Source organism: Neomonachus schauinslandi, chromosome 2, assembly GCF_002201575.2.
Source record: "Neomonachus schauinslandi chromosome 2, ASM220157v2, whole genome shotgun sequence".
In the NCBI taxonomy this organism is placed as follows: Eukaryota; Metazoa; Chordata; class Mammalia; order Carnivora; family Phocidae; genus Neomonachus; species Neomonachus schauinslandi.
The window spans coordinates 143,006,453-143,014,558 of NC_058404.1; positions in this window are offsets into that span (position 1 = coordinate 143,006,453).

An 8,106-nucleotide genomic window follows, 5' to 3' on the forward strand; every position below is an offset into this window, starting at 1 on the left:
GACATATCATAGTAAAATTTGGAAAATACAGAGATAAGGAAAGTTCTGAAAGCAGTAAGGGAAAAGAAAACCCTAACCTACAAAGGAAGGCAAATAAGGTTAGCAGCAGATCTCTCCACAGAAACTTGGCAGGCCAGAAGAGAGTGACATGATATATTCAATGTGCTGAATGGGAAAAATATGCAGCCAAGAATACCTTATCCAGCAAGGCTGTCATTCAAAATAGAAGGAGAGATAAAGAGTTTTCCAGACAAACAAAAATTAAAGGAGTTCATGACCACTAAAACAGCCATGCAAGAAATATTAAAGGGGACTCTTTGAGTGGGAAAGAAAGACCAAAAGCAACAAAGACTAGAAAGAAACAGACCAAATCTCCAGAAACACCAACTTTACATGTAATACAATGGCACTAAATTCATATCATCAATAATCACTCTGAATGTAAATGGACTAACTGTGCCAATCAAAACACATAGGTATCAGAATGGATTAAATAACAAGACTCATCGATATGCTGCCTACAAGAGACTCATTTAGACCTAAAGACACCTGCAGGTTGAAAGTGAGGGGATGGAGAACTATTTATCATGCTAATGGATGTCAAAAGAAAGTCGGAGTAGCCATACGTATATGAGACAAACTAGATTTTAAACCAAAGGCTGTAACAAGAAATGAATAAGGGCACTATATTATAATAAAGGGGTCTATCCAACAAGAAGATATAACAGTTATAAATATTTATGCCCTCAACTTGGGAGCATCCAAATATACAAATCAATTAATAACCAACATAAAGAAACTCATTGATAACAATACAATAGTCGTAGGTGACTTTAACACCCCACTTACAGCAGTGGACAGAAAATCAAAAATGAAACAATGGCTTTAAATGACACACTGGACCAGGTGGACTTAACAGATATATTCAGAAAATTTCCTCCTAAAGAAAAAGAATACACATTCTTTTCGAGTGTACATGGAACATTCTCCGGGACAGATCACATACTAGGTCACAAATCAGGCCTCAACAAGTACAAAAAGATTGAGATAACGCCATGCATATTTTTAGACCGCAAGGCCATTAAACTTGAAGTCACCACAAGAAAAATTTGGAAAGACCACAAATATATGGAGGTTAAAGAACATCCTACTAAAGAATGAATGGCTTAACCAGGAAATTAAAGGAGAAATTTAAGAATGCACGGAAACAAATGAAAATGAAAACATGACAGTCCAAAACCTTTGGGACACAGCAAAGACAGTCCTAAGAGGGAAATATATTGCAATACAGGCCTACCTCAAAAGGCAAGAAAAGTATCAAACATACAACCTAACCTTAATCTAAAGGAACTAAGAAGGGCGCCTGGGTGGCTCAGACGGTTAAGCGTCTGCCTTCAGCTCGGGTCGTGATCCCAGGGTCCTGGGATCGAGTCCCGCATCGGGCTCCCTGCTCCGTGGGAGCCTGCTTCTCCCACTTCTTCTCTCTTTCTCTGTCTCTCATGAATAAATAAAATCTTAAAAAAAAAAAAAAAGGAACTAAGAAAGGAAAAGCAAATAAAGCCTGAAGCCAGCAGAAGAAGGAAAATAATAAAGATTAGAGCAGAAGTAAATGATACAGAAAGGGAAAAAAAAGCCAATAGAACAGATCAATGAAATTAGGAGCTTTTTCTTGGGAAGAATCAATAAAATTGATAACCTTAGCCAGACTTATAAAAAAGAAAAGAGAAAGGACCCAAATAAATAAAATCATGAATGAAAGAGGAGAAATCACAACCAACACCACAGAAATACAATTTTAAGAGAATATTATGAAATATTATATGCCAACAAATTAGGCAATCTGGAAGAATTGGATAAATTCCTAGAAACATATAAACTACCAAAACTGAAGCAGAAAGAAATAGAAAATTTGAACAGACCCATAATCTGCAAAGAAACTGAATCAGTAATCAAGTCTCCCAACAAACAAAAGTCCAGGCCAGATGGCTTCCCAAGGGAATTCTACCAAACATTTAAAGAAGAGTTAATACCTACTCTTCTCGAACTGTTACAAAAAGTAGAAATGGAAGGAAAACTTCCAAATTCATTCCACGAGGCCAGCATTACCTTGATTCCAAAACCAGACAAAGACCCCACTAAAGTGAAGAATTATATGCCAATATCCCTGATGAAAATGGATGCAAAAATTCTCAACAAGATACTAGCAAATCGAATCCAACAGTACATTAAAAGAGTTATTCACCATAATCAAGTGAGATTACTCTTGGGCTGCAAGGGTGTTTTAATACTCAAAAATCAATCAATGTGATATACCACTTTAATAAAAGAAAAGATAAGGGGCGCCCGAGTGACTCAGTCAGTTAAGCATCTAACTCTTGGTTTTAGCTCGGGTCATGATCTCAGGGTCATGAGATTGAGCCCCCCATCAGGCTCCTCTCTCAATGCAGAATCTGCTTGAGATTCTCTCTCTCCATCTTCCTTTACCCCTCCCCCCACTCATATGCACTCTCTCTAAATAAAATATTAAAAAAATAAAAGGATAAAAACAATACGATCCTCTCAATAGGTACAGAAAAAGCATTTAACTAAATGCAGCATCTGTTCTCGATAAAAACCCCCCACACAAAGTAGTAATAGAGGGAACATAACCTCAACATCATGAAGGCCATATATGAAAGACCCACAGCTAATATCATCCTCAATGGGCAAAAACTGAGAACTTGTCCTCTAAAGTCAGGAACAAGACAGGGATGTCTTCTATGACCATTGTTTTTAACACAGTACTGGAAGTCCTAGCCTCAGCAATCAGACAACAAAAAGAAATAAAAGGCATCCAAATCAGCAAGGAAAAAAATCAAACTTTCACTATTCATAGATGACATAATACTCTATGTAGAAAACCTAGAAGACTCCACCAAAAAATTGCTAGAACTGATACACAAATTCAGCAAAGTTGTAGGATATAAAGTCAACATAGAGAAATCTGTTGCATTCCTATACATCAATAATGAAACAGCAGACAAAGAAATCAAGGACTCAACCCATTTACTATTGCACCAAAAACCATAAGATACCTAGGAATAAACCTAACCAAAGAGGTAAAAGCTCTGTACTCTGAAAACTATAGAACACTTATGAAACAAACTGAACAGGACACAAAGAAATGGAAAAATATTCCATGCTCATGGATTGGAAGAAGACATGCTGTTAAAATGTCTATACTACCCAAAGCAATCTACACATTTAATGCACACACTCCCTACCAAAAGAGCACCAGCATTTTTCACAGAGCTAGAACAAACAATCCTAAAATCTGTATGGAACACAAAAGACCCTGAATAGTCAAAGCAATCTTGAAAAAGAAAAGCAAAGCTAGAGGCATCACAATTCTGGACCTCAAGCTTTATTACAAAGCTGTAGTCATCAAGACAGTATAGTACTGGCACAAAAACAGACACACAGATCTGTTTTCCACACAGTGGAACAGAATAGAAAACCCAGAAATAGACCCATAACTATATGGCTATATGGTTAAATAAGCTATATGGCTAAATAATCTTCAACAAAGCAGGAAAGAATATCCAATGGGAAAAAAGTCTCTTAAATGAATGATGTTGGGAAAACTGGAGAGCTGCATGAAAAGAATGAAATCAGACCACTTTCTCATATCATACCCAAAAATAAACTCAAAATGGAAAGACATAAATGTGAGACAAGGATCCATCAAAACCCTAGAAGAGAACACAGGCAGCAACCTCTTTGACCTAGGCTGCAGCAACTTCTGGCTGGACACGTCTCCAAAGGCAAGGGAAACAAAGGCAAAAATGAGGTATTGGGACTTCATCAAGATAAAAAGCTTTTGCACAGCAAAGGAACCAGTAAACAAAACCAAGACAACTGACAGAATGAGAGAAGATATTTGCAAATGTTTTATCAGATAAAGGGTTAATATCCAAAATCTATGAAAAACTCAAACTCAACACCGAAAGAACAAATAATCCAGTCAAGAAATGGGCAAGAGACATGAACAGACATTTCTCCAAGGAAGACATCCAAATGGCCAACAGACACATGAAAAAATGTTCAACGTCACTCGACGTCAGCGAAATACAAGTCAAAACCACAATGAGATACCACCTCACACCAATCAGAATGGTTAAAATTAACAAGTCAGGAAACAACAAATGTTGGCAAGGATGCAGAGAAAGGGGAACCCTCTTACACTGTTGGGAATGCAAACTGGTACAGCCACTCTTGAAAACAGTATGGAGGTTCTTCAAAAAGTTAAAAATACCCAGCAATTGCACTACTGGGTATATACCCCAAAATTATAAATGTAATGATCTGAAGGGGCACCTGCATCCCAATGTTTATAGCAGCAACGTCCACAATAGCCAAACTATGGAAAGTGCCCAGATGTCCATCAAAAGATGAATGGATAAAGAAGATGTGGTACATATATGTATATATACAATGGAATATTACTCAGCCATCAAAAAAATGAAATCTTGCCATTTGCAATGACATGGATGAAACTAAAGGGTATTATGCTAAGCGACATAAGTCAATCAGAGAAAGACAATTATCATATGATTTCACTCATATATGGAATTTAAGAAAAACACATGAACAAAGGGGAAGGAAGGGAAAAATAAAACAAGGCAATCAGAGAGGGGGACAAACCATAAGAGACTCTTAATCTCAGGAAACAAACTGAGGGTTGCTGAAGGGGAGGAGGGTGAGGGGATGGGGTAACAGGGTGATGGGCATTAAGGAGGGCACATGATGTAATGAACACTGGGTGTTATATACAACTGATGAATCACTGAACTCTACCTTTGAAACTAATAATACACTGTATGTTAATTAATTGAATTTAAATAAAAAAAGAATTGACAAACTCAACACCCAAAAAACAAATAATCCAGTTTAGAAGTGGGCAGAAAACATGAATAGACATTTTTCCAAAGAAGATATACAGATGGCTAACAGACATATGAAAAGAGGTGCTCATTATCACTCATCATCAGGGAAATACAAATCAAAACCAGGATGAGATACCACCTCACACCTGTCAGAATGGCTAAAATTAACAAATCAGGAAACGACAGGTGTTGGCGAGGATGTGGAGAAAGGGGAACCCCCTTACACTATTGGTGGGAATGCAAACTGGTGCAGTCACTCTGGAAAACAGTATGGAGTTTCCTCTAAAAGTTAAAAATAGAACTACTCTACCACCCAGCAACTGCACTACTAAGTATTTATCTAAAGTATACAAAAATACTAAGTTGAAGAGGCACATCCACCCCAATCTTTATAGCAGCATTATCAACAAAACCCAAATTATGGAAAGAGCCCAAATGCCCATCAACTGATGAATGGATAAAGTATGTAGTGCGTGTGTGTAGAAGATACACACACACACACACACACACAGGAACATTTCTCAGCCATCAAGAAGAATGAAATCTTCCATTTTTCCATGACTTGGATGGAGCTAGAGTGTATTATGCTAAGTAAAATAAATCACTCAGAGAAACACAAATACCTTATGATTTCACTCATATGTGGAATTTAAGAAACAAAACAGATGAACATAGGGGAAGGGAAAGAAAAGAGGGGGAAGCAAACCATAAGAGACTAATAACTATAGAGCACAAACTGAGGGTTGCTGGAGGGGAGGTTGGTAGAGGGGTGGGTTAAATGGGTGAAGAGTATTAAGGGGTGGGTTAAATGGGTGAGCCCTGGATTTCATACGTAAGTGATGAATCACTAAATCCTACTCCTGAAACCAATATTACACTGTATGTTAACTAATCAGAATTTAAATAGAAACTTTAAAAAAACTGGATGGTTATGGAGGACTCACTGAAAAGGTAGTATTTGAAAAAAGATTTGTAGGAGGATAGGGAGGTCACCCATGAAGAATGTGGTGGAAGAGTCATCACGCAGAAGGAATACAAGAGGCCAATATGGCTGGAACAGTAGGTATGGTAGAGTGGTAGGAGATAAGGTCACAGGGGTAAGGGGGGTGGTGGAAATACCATGCAAGCATTTGTAGGCCATCATAAAAATGTTGGCTTTTACTCTAAGAAGGAGAGAGAAAATGACAAGGTTTGAGCAAAGGCATGACATGATCTCACTTATTTTTTAAGATCACCTGGCTATTATGCTGAGCATAGGGTGTAAGTAGGGTGAGAGTAGGAAGACCAGTTTGCAGGTTATTATAATAATGCAAGCAGAGATTAGGGTGGCTTGAAGGTGGTAAAGGTGTGACTGACTTAGCATAATACTTTGAAATCCATCCATATTGTTGCATTAATCAGTAGTCCTAAAACTGACTGCAGTAATGGCTGAACAATTCTGTGAATATACTAAAAACCATTAAATTGTACCCTCTAAATGGATGAGTTATATGGTATCTGAATAACATATCAATAAAGCTCTTTTTTAAAGAAGGAATGAACTACTGATATATGCAACACAGATGAATCTCAAAAGCATTACGCTAAGAAGTCAGTTGCAAAAGGCTACATAGAGCATAATATTTAAATGACATTCTAGAAAAGGCAAAAAACAGATTTGTCATTGCCAGGGGCTTGGGTGGAGGGAGGAGACTGACTACAAGGGGCATGAAAGAACTTCTTTGGGGTGATGAAATGTTTTACATCATGATTGTATTAGTGGTTACATGATGGTATACATTTGTCAAAAGTCATAGAGTTGTACTCTTAAAATTGATAAATTTATATAAATCATAAACACAGCTGATTTTTAAAAATAAACTAGGGGCGCCTGGGTGGCTCAGTCAGTTAAGCATCTGCCTTCGGCTCAGGTCATGATCCCAAGGTTCTGGGATCAAGCCCCACATCAGGCTCCTTGCTCAGCGGGGAGCCTGCTTCTCCCTCTGCTTGCTTGTCCCTCTCTCTGTCAAATAAATAAAATCTTTAAGAAAGAAAAAAATTTTTTTTCATATTCCTTGGAATGTCTTTGTGTATGCCAAGAGTTATATGTATCCCAATTTGAGAACTACTACTATAAAGCAACTGTAATATGGCAATGGCCCATAGAAGAGGCTGAAAAAGAGCTGGGAGGTCCAAAGGAACTTAGGGTTGTGATCAGATAATGCAAAGTACATGTATCTTAGAGACTGGAGGTCAAGCCAAAACATTACAGCAGTACATGTAAATTACCATCATCCAAAGAAAACCAAGCAGGATCAGACACCTCAGTGCAGGTCAGTGACCACTAGAGGTCAGCACCAGAACAAGATACCTTTCTTCTAATGGCAGGATTTTAAATTGCTTTTAGAAAGGACAGAAGAGAAGGGGAGAAAAGAATTCTGAATTTAACTATTTACTCAAAGAAGGCTGTTTCAACTTACAAATGACTAAATTTTAATTGGCAAGATTAACATTTCTACCATTAATGGACACGAGGGTTTGTGAACTAAGTTGAATTCCAATATAAAGAAATATAGTTTTGTTTTGCACACTGTCCCCTCTCTACATTGTGGCACTCTGCCAGTAGGGAAAATTGTAGTCTGTGTTCTGCTAGCTCTAGTGGTTAGGCTGGTCTCCAGCACTGGTGACATTTAATTGCTGGTTCAGTAACTACTGCTTTGGGGCCCCAGTTGGCATTGGGTATTCTAAAACAGTTTCTATGTCCTCTGCCCCCATTACCACAGATGAGCTTCTTTGGCCTTGCTGGTCATCCTTAGAAAAAATAATAGCTAGTTTGTGCTCCCTGATACCTTAACTAGGCCCAAAGGCAAACCTAGGAATTCCTTCACAATAACCTTGATTGTGTAGAAAACTGGAGAGGAACCTTTGTTCTCAACATATTCTGCTACTTTGCTATTTCCAATTTACTGCTTGGGTGGCCCCATGTTAGACTTAGTGCTTTTCTAAAAGACCTCAAAAATGAGCCAGTTTGTTCAAGGAGAGTCAAGAAAACAATCCCAACTGTTCGAGGATACCCTGAAACTTAGGACATTGTTTCTGAACTCATCAATCCTTTCCAGGGTTTTAGTCCAGAGAAGCCAGGACACGGGAGTCTAATCTTGTCCCCTTCTCCTTTTCTTTTTGTTCAGGAACCAACTCTTCC